This window comes from Palaemon carinicauda, chromosome 37, assembly GCF_036898095.1.
Source record: "Palaemon carinicauda isolate YSFRI2023 chromosome 37, ASM3689809v2, whole genome shotgun sequence".
Taxonomy (NCBI): Eukaryota; Metazoa; Arthropoda; class Malacostraca; order Decapoda; family Palaemonidae; genus Palaemon; species Palaemon carinicauda.
In genome coordinates this window covers 68613007-68626743 of record NC_090761.1, presented here as the reverse complement: position 1 = coordinate 68626743, position 13737 = coordinate 68613007, and positions in this window count along the sequence as shown.

Here is a 13737-nt window from a genome sequence, read left to right as displayed (position 1 = left end):
AATGTCGTAATTATAAATTAATATTGTATTCCGAGGAATGTCGTAATTATAAATTAATTTTATTTTCCGAGGAATGTGGTAACAATTAATCTATTTTATTTTCTGAGGAATGTCGTAATTATAAATTAATATTATATTCCGAGGAATGTCGTAATAATAACTTAATATTGTATTCCGAGGAATGTCGTAATAATAACTTAATTTTATTTTTCGAGGAATGCCGTAATAATAAATTTATTTTATTTTCCGAGGAATGTAGTAATAATTAATCTATTTTATTTTCCGAGGAATGTCGTAATAATAAATTTATTTTATTTTCCGAGGAATGTAGTAACAATTAATCTATTTCCTTTTCCGAGGAATGTTATAATTATAAATTAATATTATATTCCGAGGAATGTCGTAATGATAAATTAATTTTATTTTCCGAGGAATGTAGTAATAATTAATCTATTTTATTTTCCGAGGAATGTCGTAATGAAAAATTTATTTTATTTTCCGAGGAATGTCGTAATTATAAATTAATATTATATTCCGAGGAATGTCGTAATGATAACTTAATTTTATTTTCGGAGGAATGACGTAATGATAAATTAATTTCATTTTCCAAAGAATGTAGTTACCTTGAATTAATTTTATTTCCCGAGGAATGTCGTAATTATAAATCAATTTTATTTTCTTAGAATTGTAGAAATTTTGAAATTAATTTCATTTTCCGAGGAATGTAACCTTGAATTAATATTATTTTCCGAGGAATGTCGTAACCTTGAATTAATTTCATTTTCCGAGGAATTTCGTAATGATGAATTAATTTTATTTTCTGAGGAATGTTACTGTTCCTATAATATTATATTGTTATTATCTTGTTACTGTTCTTAGATATATTAATTTTTTATTACTTTTCATATAGTTTATTAATTTCCTTTCCTCACTGAGCTATTTTTTCCCTGTTGGACCCCTTTGGCTTATAGCATCCTGCTTTTTCAACTAAGTTTGTAGCTTAGCTAATAATAATAATAATAATAATAATAATAATAATAATAATAATAATAATAATAATAATAATAATAATAATAATAATAATAATAATAATGAATAAATTTTATTTTCCGAGGAACGTGAAAATGATTTATTCTTATTTTCCAAGAATATCGTAACCATGAAGGTGTGTCTGGAGAGAGAGAGAGAGAGAGAGAGAGAGAGAGAGAGAGAGAGAGAGAGAGAGAGAGAGAGAGAGAGAGAGAGAGAGAGAGAGACCACCTGAGGTAACGGATCGCCTGGTGTAGGTCATGTGGAAATATAGGGGACGTATGGCGATTGTATGCGTTCATTTCCATTCTCTATATTTCTTATATCCTCGTGTCGCTACGCCACACATATCGAAAGTATGAGAAACTGAATATTATAGAATAGATCATTCGCTTAATATAAGTGAAAGTAGGGATCAATGTTCTAGAGTAGTTCTGTTTTGTCGTCAGAATGAATTGCGAAAGTGGTAGCTTATGGGAAACGTCCCTGCATTGCAATCTGTTGGATGAGAGTTCGAGATCCGTTCTAGCTCGATAGTTTCTAGTAGTGTCTGCAACCTCACCTTCCTTGTGAGCTAGGGATGGGTCTTAGGGTTGGGGAAGTCTATAAGTCTACTTGATGAGTCTGCAGCAGCCATTGCCTGGCCCACCCTGGTCCTATCTTGAAGGGGAGGGTATTTGGGTGCTGGTCATATGAATATGAGGTCAGTCATTGACCTGTTTTTAGGTTATTGTCCTGTCCCTTGCCTCTGCTATTCATGAATGACCTTTAAACCCTTTAAATCTTTAAAAATGGACATTGTATATTTGTTTTTGTTGGCGAAGATATTAAAAAGACGGGGAGTGAGAGAGTGCAAGCTATGTACCGGGGAGTTCTGCACTCGGTTGAAGAGCCTTCTATGTAGTTTATGAAGTGACTAGTGAAGTAGTAGGTCCCTTCACTCTGGGGTCACTTCCTGGTTTCTTCCCAGGAGGCACCCATGTATATATATATATATATATATATATATATATATATATATATATATATATATATATATATATATATATATATATATATATATATATATATACACACACACACACACGCGAACGTGTGACCTCTGTCCATATGACTAATCTATGATCTTACCATGTTCTACCCCGTTAAACGTTTGCCTGTTGTATTAGTTCAGTTTTACCAGGAAATTTCTTCTAAAGGTTTTAATGTTTATTCATATAATTTCTTAGTTAAATGTGGATATTCTAACAGATATTTTCTTTTTATTATATTTGTCAGCATATATATGAGAGATTTATCATGCATTTGCAGAGTAAAAATGCAATAGATTATACATTGTTCTCTCAGCTAGTAGATGGCATCAGCAAGGGCTTTTTTTTAACAGAACTGTATAAATCCGGTTTGAGAAACGTTTGGATAGTTGCTACTTGCTACTTTGCATTGAAGCAAACTGTTAGTAAATAGTTGGCTGTTCTTTCAATTACCTAAAAGAGCCATTCGTCAGTTCAAGAAATGCCAATACAAAACGCACTTGAATTGAATATTAGAATGATTATATATATCTACAGTATATATGACTATTTTATATAAGTAGTTATTACTATAGTGTATAACACGATAATAACAGTATTTTCTCCGGTTATTCCAAACATAAAAGGAATTTATATATAAAATAATTTTCTTTTTCAATTACTATTGGTATGTTTTCAGAGCACGTAGCTGAATAATACTGTTGATACAGCACTATGCTCCCATTTAATAGGTCGTGGATTGCTTGCTACTCACTGCCCACATTCAACGACACCCAAATAGGAATAGACTTCAGCACTTTCATAAGTGAAGAACAGGGCTTGACGTAAGGAAGTTAGTAACCTCACCCCTACCAAAGACTTGTTGGGTATCTGTGGGACTGTGCCCTTTGTTGATACAAGTTTATGGGCCTTCCAGTTCTCAAATGACATTAAAACACGAGGCTATTGTTTATTGCTTCTGACCTTTCTATGCTTGATTCATCTTCTGAGTGATTCTGGACACTGTCTAAGCTGTTTTGTCTTCTTGATTCGGATCAAGCCCACTCACTGGTGAGGCCAGGATTCTACCCATTTTAAGCAGTTACTTCCATCGGTGTTTCCATTTAATTCCTCATTGACATCATCCGTACCTTATCTTCTAAATTATGGCTATTTTCTCCTTTTATATCCCTGCAGTCAATCTGTTTTCCCACTTATATCTCATCATGCAGTTCAGCCTTTTATATCCCTGCAGCCCATCGGTTTTCCCACTTATATCTCATCATGCAGTTCAGCCTTTTATATCCCTGCAGTCCATCGGTTTTCCCACTTATATCTCATCATGCAGTTCAGCCTTTTATATCCCTGCAGTCCATCGGTTTTCCCACTTATATCTCATCATGCAGTTCAGCCTTTTATATCCCTGCAGTCCATCGGTTTTCCCACTTATATCTCATCATGCAATTCAGCCTTTTATATTCCTGCTGTCCATCGGTTTTCCCACTTATATCTCATCATGCAGTTCAGTCTTTTATATCCCTGCAGTCCATCGGTTTCCCACTTATATCTCATCATGCAGTTCAGCCTTTTATATCCCTGCAGTCCATCGGTTTTCCCACTTATATCTCATCATGCAGTTCAGTCTTTTATATCCCTGCAGTCCATCGGTTTTCAAACTTATATCTCATCATGCAGTTCAGCCTTTTATATCCCTGCTGTCCATCGGTTTTCCCACTTATATCTCATCATGCAATTCAGCCTTTTATTCCTGCTGTCCATCGGTTTTCCCACTTATATCTAATCATGCAGTTCAGTCTTTTATATCCCTGCAGTCCATCGGTTTTCAAACTTATATCTCATCATGCAGTTCAGTCTTTTATATCCCTGCAGTCCATCGGTTTTCCCACTTATATCTCATCATGCAATTCAGCCTTTTATATTCCTGCTGTCCATCGGTTTTCCCACTTATATCTCATCATGCAGTTCAGTCTTTTATATCCCTGCAGTCCATCGGTTTTCCCACTTATATCTCATCATGCAGTTCAGTCTTTTATATCCCTGCAGTCCATCGGTTTTCCCACTTATATCTCATCATGCAGTTCAGCCTTTTATATTCCTGCAGTCCATCGGTTTTCCCACTTATATCTCACCATACAGTTCAGTCTTTTATATCCCTGCAGTCCATCGGTTTTCAAACTTATATCTCATCATGCAGTTCAGCCTTTTATGTTCCTGCTGTCCATCGGTTTTCCCACTTATATCTCATCATGCAGTTCGGCCTTTTATATCCCTGCAGTACATCGGTTTTCCCACTTATATCTCATCATGCAGTTCAGTGATTTATATCCCTGCAGTCCATCGGTTTTCCCACTTATATCTCATCATGCAGTTCAGTCTTTTATATCCCTGCAGTCCATCGGTTTTCCCACTTATATCTCATCATGCAAGTTCAGTCTTTTATATCCCTGCAGTCCATCGGTTTTCCCACTTATATCTCATCATGCAGTTCAGTCTTTTATATCCCTGCAGTCCATCGGTTTTCCCACTTATATCTCATCATGCAGTTCAGTCTTTTATATCCCTGCAGTCCATCGGTTTTCCCACTTATATCTCATCATGCAGTTCAGTCTTTTATATCCCTGCAGTCCATCGGTTTTCCCACTTATATCTCATCATGCATTCAGCCTTTTATATTCCTGCTGTCCATCGGTTTTCCCACTTATATCTCATCATGCAGTTCAGCCTTTTATATCCCTGCAGTCCATCGGTTTTCCCACTTATATCTTATCATGCAGTTCAGTCTTTTATATCCCTGCAGTCCATCGGTTTTCCCACTTATATCTCATCATGCAGTTCAGCCTTTTATATTCCTGCAGTCCATCGGTTTTCCCACTTATATCTCATCATGCAGTTCAGCCTTTTATATCCCTGCAGTCCATCGGTTTTCCCACTTATATCTCATCATGCAGTTCAGCCTTTTATATCCTGCAGTCCATCGGTTTTCCCACTTATATCTCATCATGCAGTTCAGCCTTTTATATCCCTGCAGTCCATCGGTTTTCCCACTTATATCTCATCATGCAGTTCAGCCTTTTATATCCCTGCAGTCCATCGGTTTTCCCACTTATATCTCATCATGCAGTTCAGTCTTTTATATCCCTGCAGTCCATCGGTTTTCCCACTTATATCTCATCATGCAATTCAGCCTTTTATATTCCTGCTGTCCATCGGTTTTCCCACTTATATCTCATCATGCAGTTCAGCCTTTTATATCCCTGCAGTCCATCGGTTTTCCCACTTATATCTCATCATGCAGTTCAGTCTTTTATATCCCTGCAGTCCATCGGTTTTCCCACTTATATCTCATCATGCAGTTCAGCCTTTTATATCCCTACAGTCCATCGGTTTTCCCACTTATATCTCACCATACAGTTCAGCCTTTTATATCCCTGCAGTCCATCGGTTTTCAAACTTATATCTCATCATACAGTTCAGCCTTTTATATTCCTGCTGTCCATCGGTTTTCCCACTTATATCTCATCATGCAGTTCAGCCTTTTATATCCCTGCAGTACATCGGTTTTCCCACTTATATCTCATCATGCAGTTCAGTCTTTTATATCCCTGCAGTCCATCGGTTTTCAAACTTATATCTCATCATGCAGTTCAGCCTTTTATATCCCTGCAGTCCATCGGTTTTCCCACTTATATCTCATCATGCAAGTTCAGCCTTTTATATTCCTGCTTTCCATCGGTTTTCCCACTTATATCTCATCATGCAGTTCAGTGATTTATATCCCTGCAGTCCATCGGTTTTCCCACTTATATCTCATCATGCAGTTCAGCCTTTTATATCCCTGCAGTCCATCGGTTTTCCCACTTATATCTCATCATGCAATTCAGCCTTTTATATTCCTGCAGTCCATCTGTTTTACCACTTATATCTCATCATGCAATTCAGCCTTTTATATTCCTGCAGTCCATCTGTTTTCCCACTTATATCTCATCATGCAATTCAGCCTTTTATATTCCTGCTGTCCATCTGTTTTCCCACTTATATCTCATCATGCAGTTCAGCCTTTTATATCCCTGCAGCCCATCGGTTTTCCCACTTATATCTCATCATGCAGTTCAGCCTTTATATCCCTGCAGTCCATCGGTTTTCCCACTTATATCTCATCATGCAGTTCGGTCTTTTATATCCCTGCAGTCCATCGGTTTTCCCACTTATATTTCATCATGCAGTTCAGCCTTTTATATCCCTGCAGTCCATCGGTTTTCCCACTTATATTTCATCACATTCAGCCTTTTATATTCCTGCTGTCCCATCGGTTTTACCACTTATATCTCATCATGGTTCAGACTTTTATATCCCTGCAGCCCATCGGTTTTCCCACTTATATCTCATCATGCAATTCAGCCTTTTATATCCCTGCAGTCCATCGGTTTTCCCACTTATATCTCATCATGCAATTCAGCCTTTTATATCCCTGCAGTCCATCGGTTTTCCCACTTATATCTCATCATGCAATTAAGCCTTTTATATTCCTGCTGTCCATCGGTTTTCCCACTTATATCTCATCATGCAGTTCAGTCTTTTATATCCCTGCAGTCCATCGGTTTTCCCACTTATATCTCATCATGCAGTTCAGCCTTTTATATCCCTGCAGTCTATCGGTTTTCCCACTTATATTTCATCATGCAGTTCAGTCTTTTATATCCCTGCAGTCCATCGGTTTTCCCACTTATATCTCATCATGCAGTTCAGCCTTTTATATCCCTGCCTTCCATCGGTTTTTCCACTTATATCTCATCATGCAATTCAGCCTTTTATATTCCTGCTGTCCATCGGTTTTCCCACTTATATCTCATCATGCAGTTCAGTCTTTTATATCCATGCAGTCCATCGGTTTTCCCACTTATATCTCATCATGCATTTCAGCCTTTTATATTCCTGCTGTCCATCGGTTTTCCCACTTATATCTCATCATGCAGTTCAGTCTTTTATATCCCTGCAGTCCATCGGTTTTCACACTTATATCTCATCATGCAGTTCAGTCTTTTATATCCCTGCAGTCCATCGGTTTTCCCACTTATATATCATCATGCAATTCAGCCTTTTATATTCCTGCTGTCCATCGGTTTTCCCACTTATATCTCATCATGCAGTTCAGTGATTTATATCCCTGCAGTCCATCGGTTTTCCCACTTATATCTTATCATGCAGTTCAGTCTTTTATATCCCTGCAGTCCATCGGTTTTCCCACTTATATCTCATCATTCAGTTCGGCCTTTTATATTCCTACAGTCCATCGGTTTTCCCACTTATATCTCACCATACAGTTCAGTCTTTTATATCCCTGCAGTCCATCGGTTTTCAAACTTATATCTCATCATGCAGTTCAGCCTTTTATGTTCCTGTTGTCCATCGGTTTTCCCACTTATATCTCATCATGCAGTTCGGCCTTTTATATCCCTGCAGTACATCGGTTTTCCCACTTATATCTCATCATGCAGTTCAGTGATTTATATCCCTGCAGTCCATCGGTTTTCCCACTTATATCTCATCATGCAGTTCAGTCTTTTATATCCCTGCAGTCCATCGGTTTTCCCACTTATATCTCATCATGCAATTCAGCCTTTTATATTCCTGCTGTCCATCGGTTTTCCCACTTATATCTCATCATGCAGTTCAGTCTTTTATATCCCTGCAGTCCATCGGTTTTCCCACTTATATCTCATCATGCAGTTCAGTCTTTTATATCCCTGCAGTCCATCGGTTTTCCCACTTATATCTCATCATTCAGTTCAGCCTTTTATATTCCTACAGTCCATCGGTTTTCCCACTTATATCTCACCATACAGTTCAGTCTTTTATATCCCTGCAGTCCATCGGTTTTCAAACTTATATCTCATCATGCAGTTCAGCCTTTTATATTCCTGCTGTCCATCGGTTTTCCCACTTATATCTCATCATGCAGTTCGGCCTTTTATATCCCTGCAGTACATCGGTTTTCCCACTTATATCTCATCATGCAGTTCAGTCTTTTATATCCCTGCAGTCCATCGGTTTTCAAACTTATATCTCATCATGCAGTTCAGCCTTTTATATCCCTGCAGTCCATCGGTTTTCCCACTTATATCTCATCATGCAATTCAGCCTTTTATATTCCTGCTTTCCATCGGTTTTCCCACTTATATCTCATCATGCAGTTCAGTGATTTATATCCCTGCAGTCCATCGGTTTTCCCACTTATATCTCATCATGCAGTTCAGCCTTTTATATCCCTGCAGTCCAACGGTTTTCCCACTTATATCTCATCATGCAATTCAGCCTTTTATATTCCTGCAGTCCATCTGTTTTACCACTTATATCTCATCATGCAATTCAGCCTTTTATATTCCTGCAGTCCATCTGTTTTCCCACTTAAATCTCATCATGCAATTCAGCCTTTTATATTCCTGCTGTCCATCTGTTTTCCCACTTATATCTCATCATGCAGTTCAGCCTTTTATATCCCTGCAGCCCATCGGTTTTCCCACTTATATCTCATCATGCAATTCAGCCTTTCATATCCCTGCAGTCCATCGGTTTTCCCACTTATATCTCATCATGCAGTTCGGTCTTTTATATCCCTGCAGTCCATCGGTTTTCCCACTTATATTTCATCATGCAGTTCAGCCTTTTATATCCCTGCAGTCCATCGGTTTTCCCACTTATATTTCATCCTACAATTCAGCCTTTTATATTCCTGCTGTCCCTCGGTTTTACCACTTATATCTCATCATGTGGTTCAGACTTTTATATCCCTGCAGCCCATCGGTTTTCCCACTTATATCTCATCATGCAATTCAGCCTTTTATATCCCTGCAGTCCATCGGTTTTCCCACTTATATCTCATCATGCAATTCAGCCTTTTATATCCCTGCAGTCCATCGGTTTTCCCACTTATATCTCATCATGCAATTAAGCCTTTTATATTCCTGCTGTCCATCGGTTTTCCCACTTATATCTCATCATGCAGTTCAGTCTTTTATATCCCTGCAGTCCATCGGTTTTCCCACTTATATCTCATCATGCAGTTCAGCCTTTTATATCCCTGCAGTCTATCGGTTTTCCCACTTATATTTCATCATGCAGTTCAGTCTTTTATATCCCTGCAGTCCATCGGTTTTCCCACTTATATCTCATCATGCAGTTCAGCCTTTTATATCCCTGCCTTCCATCGGTTTTTCCACTTATATCTCATCATGCATTTCAGCCTTTTATATTCCTGCTGTCCATCGGTTTTCCCACTTATATCTCATCATGCAGTTCAGTCTTTTATATCCATGCAGTCCATCGGTTTTCCCACTTATATCTCATCATGCATTTCAGCCTTTTATATTCCTGCTGTCCATCGGTTTTCCCACTTATATCTCATCATGCAGTTCAGTCTTTTATATCCCTGCAGTCCATCGGTTTTCACACTTATATCTCATCATGCAGTTCAGTCTTTTATATCCCTGCAGTCCATCGGTTTTCACACTTATATCTCATCATGCAGTTCAGTGTTTTATATCCCTGCAGTCCATCGGTTTTCCCACTTATATCTCATCATTCAGTTCAGCCTTTTATATTCCTGCAGTCCATCGGTTTTCCTACTTATATCTCATCATACAGTTCAGTCTTTTATATCCCTGCAGTCCATCGGTTTTCAAACTTATATCTCATCATGCAGTTCAGCCTTTTACATCCCTGCAGTCCATCGGTTTTCCCACTTATATCTCATCATGCAATTCAGCCTATTATATTCCTGCTGTCCATCGGTTTTCCCACTTATATCTCATCATGCAGTTCAGCCTTTTATATCCCTGCAGTACATCGGTTTTCCCACTTATATCTCATCATGCAGTTCAGTCTTTTATATCCCTGCAGTCCATCGGTTTTCAAACTTATATCTCATCATGCAATTCAGCCTTTTATATTCCTGCTCTCCATCGGTTTTCCCACTTATATCTCATCATGCAGTTCAGTCTTTTATATCCCTGCAGTCCATCGGTTTTCCCACTTATATCTCATCATGCAGTTCAGCCTTTTATATCCCTGCAGTCCATCGGTTTTCGCACTTCTATCTCATCATGCAATTCAGCCTTTTATATTCCTGCAGTCCATCTGTTTTACCACTTATATCTCATCATGCAATTCAGCCTTTTAAATTCCTGCTGTCCATCTGTTTTCCCACTTATATCTCATAATGCAATTCAGCCTTTTATATTCCTGCAGTCCATCTGTTTTCTCACTTAAATCTCATCAAGCGATTCAGCCTTTTATATTCCTGCTGTCCATCTGTTTTCCCATTTATATCTCATCATGCAGTTCAGCTTTTTATATCCCTGCAGCCCATCGGTTTTCCCACTTATATCTCATCATGCAGTTCGGTCTTTTATATCCCTGCAGTCCATCGGTTTTCCCACTTATATCTCATCATGCAGTTCAGCCTTTTATATCCCTGCAGTCCATCAGTTTTCCCACTTATATCTCTTCATGCAATTCAGCCTTTTATATTCCTGCTGTCCATCGGTTTTCCCACTTATATCTCATCATGCAGTTCAGCCTTTTATATCCTTGCAGTCCATCGGTTTTCCCACTTATATCTCATCATGCAGTTCAGTCTTTTATATCCCTGAAGTCCATCTGTTTTCCCACTTATATCTCATCATGCAGTTCCGCCTTTTATATCCCTGCAGTCCATCAGTTTTATCACTTATATCTCATCAGGCAATTCAGCCTTTTATATTCCTGCTGTCCATCGGTTTTCCCACTATATCTCATCATGCAGTCCAGTCTTTTATATCCCTGCAGTCCATCGGTTTTCCCACTTATATCTCATCATGCAGTTCAGCCTTTTATATCCCTGCAATTCATCGGTTTTCCCACTTATATCTCATCATGCAGTTCAGTCTTTTATATCCCTGCAGTCCATCGGTTTTCAAACTTATATCTCATCATGCAGTTCGGTCTTTTATATCCCTGCAGTCCATCGGTTTTCCCACTTATATCTCATCATGCAGTTCAGCCTTTTATATCCCTGCAGTCCATCGGTTTTCCCACTTATATCTCATCATGCAGTTCGGTCTTTTATATCCCTGCAGTCCATCGGTTTTCCCACTTATATCTCATCATGCAATTCAGCCTTTTATATTCCTGCTGTCCATCTGTTTTCCCACTTATATCTCATCATGCAATTCAGCCTTTTATATTCCTTCTGTCCATCTGTTTTCCCACTTATATCTCATCATGCAATTCAGCCTTTTATATTCCTGCTGTCCATCTGTTTTCCCACTTATATCTCATCATGCAATTCAGCCTTTTATATTCCTGCTGTCCACCTGTTTTCCCACTTATATCTCATCATGCAGTTCAGCCTTTTATATCCCTGCAGCCCATCGGTTTTCCCACTTATATCTCATCATGCAGTTCAGCCTTTTATATCCCTGCAGTCCATCGGTTTTCCCACTTATATCTCATCATGCAATTCAACCTTTTATATTACTGCTGTCCATCGGTTTTCCCACTTATATCTCATCATGCAGTTCAGTCTTTTATATCCCTGCAGTCCATCGGTTTTCCCACTTATATCTCATCATGAAACTCAGCCTTTTATATCCCTGAAGTCCATCGGTTTTCACACTTATATCTCATCATGCAATTCAGCCTTTTATATTCCTGCTGTCCATCGGTTTCCCCACTTATATCTCATCATGCAGTTCAGTCTTTTATATCCCTGCAGTCCATAGGTGTTCCCACTTATATCTCATCATGCAGTTCAGTCTTTTATATCCCTGCAGTCCATCGGTTTTCAAACTTATAACTCATCATGCAGTTCAGCCTTTTATATCCCTGCTGTCCATCGGTTTTCCCACTTATATCTCATCTTGCAATTCAGCCTTTTAAATTCCTGCTGTCCATCGGTTTTCCCACTTATATCTAATCATGCAGTTCAGTCTTTTATATCCCTGCAGTCCATCGGTTTTCAAACTTATATCTCATCATGCAGTTCAGTCTTTTATATCCCTGCAGTCCATCGGTTTTCCCACTTATATCTCATCATGCAATTCAGCCTTTTATATTCCTGCTGTCCATCGGTTTTCCCACTTATATCTCATCATGCAGTTCAGTCTTTTATATCCCTGCAGTCCATCGGTTTTCCCACTTATATCTTATCATGCAGTTCAGTCTTTTATATCCCTGCAGTCCATCGGTTTTCCCACTTATATCTCATCATTCAGTTCGGCCTTTTATATTCCTACAGTCCATCGGTTTTCCCACTTATATCTCACCATACAGTTCAGTCTTTTATATCCCTGCAGTCCATCGGTTTTCAAACTTATATCTCATCATGCAGTTCAGTCTTTTATGTTCCTGTTGTCCATCGGTTTTCCCACTTATATCTCATCATGCAGTTCGGCCTTTTATATCCCTGCAGTACATCGGTTTTCCCACTTATATCTCATCATGCAGTTCAGTGATTTATATCCCTGCAGTCCATCGGTTTTCCCACTTATATCTCATCATGCAGTTCAGTCTTTTATATCCCTGCAGTCCATCGGTTTTCCCACTTATATCTCATCATGCAATTCAGCCTTTTATATTCCTGCTGTCCATCGGTTTTCCCACTTATATCTCATCATGCAGTTCAGTCTTTTATATCCCTGCAGTCCATCGGTTTTCCCACTTATATCTCATCATGCAGTTCAGTCTTTTATATCCCTGCAGTCCATCGGTTTTCAAACTTATATCTCATCATGCAGTTCAGTCTTTTATATCCCTGCAGTCCATCGGTTTTCCCACTTATATCTCATCATGCAATTCAGCCTTTTATATTCCTGCTGTCCATCGGTTTTCCCACTTATATCTCATCATGCAGTTCAGTGATTTATATCCCTGCAGTCCATCGGTTTTCCCACTTATATCTTATCATGCAGTTCAGTCTTTTATATCCCTGCAGTCCATCGGTTTTCCCACTTATATCTCATCATTCAGTTCGGCCTTTTATATTCCTACAGTCCATCGGTTTTCCCACTTATATCTCACCATACAGTTCAGTCTTTTATATCCCTGCAGTCCATCGGTTTTCAAACTTATATCTCATCATGCAGTTCAGCCTTTTATGTTCCTGTTGTTCATCGGTTTTCCCACTTATATCTCATCATGCAGTTCGGCCTTTTATATCCCTGCAGTACATCGGTTTTCCCACTTATATCTCATCATGCAGTTCAGTGATTTATATCCCTGCAGTCCATCGGTTTTCCCACTTATATCTCATCATGCAGTTCAGTCTTTTATATCCCTGCAGTCCATCGGTTTTCCCACTTATATCTCATCATGCAATTCAGCCTTTTATATTCCTGCTGTCCATCGGTTTTCCCACTTATATCTCATCATGCAGTTCAGTCTTTTATATCCCTGCAGTCCATCGGTTTTCCCACTTATATCTCATCATGCAGTTCAGTCTTTTATATCCCTGCAGTCCATCGGTTTTCCCACTTATATCTCATCATTCAGTTCAGCCTTTTATATTCCTACAGTCCATCGGTTTTCCCACTTATATCTCACCATACAGTTCAGTCTTTTATATCCCTGCAGTCCATCGGTTTTCAAACTTATATCTCATCATACAGTTCAGCCTTTTATATTCCTGCTGTCCATCGGTTTT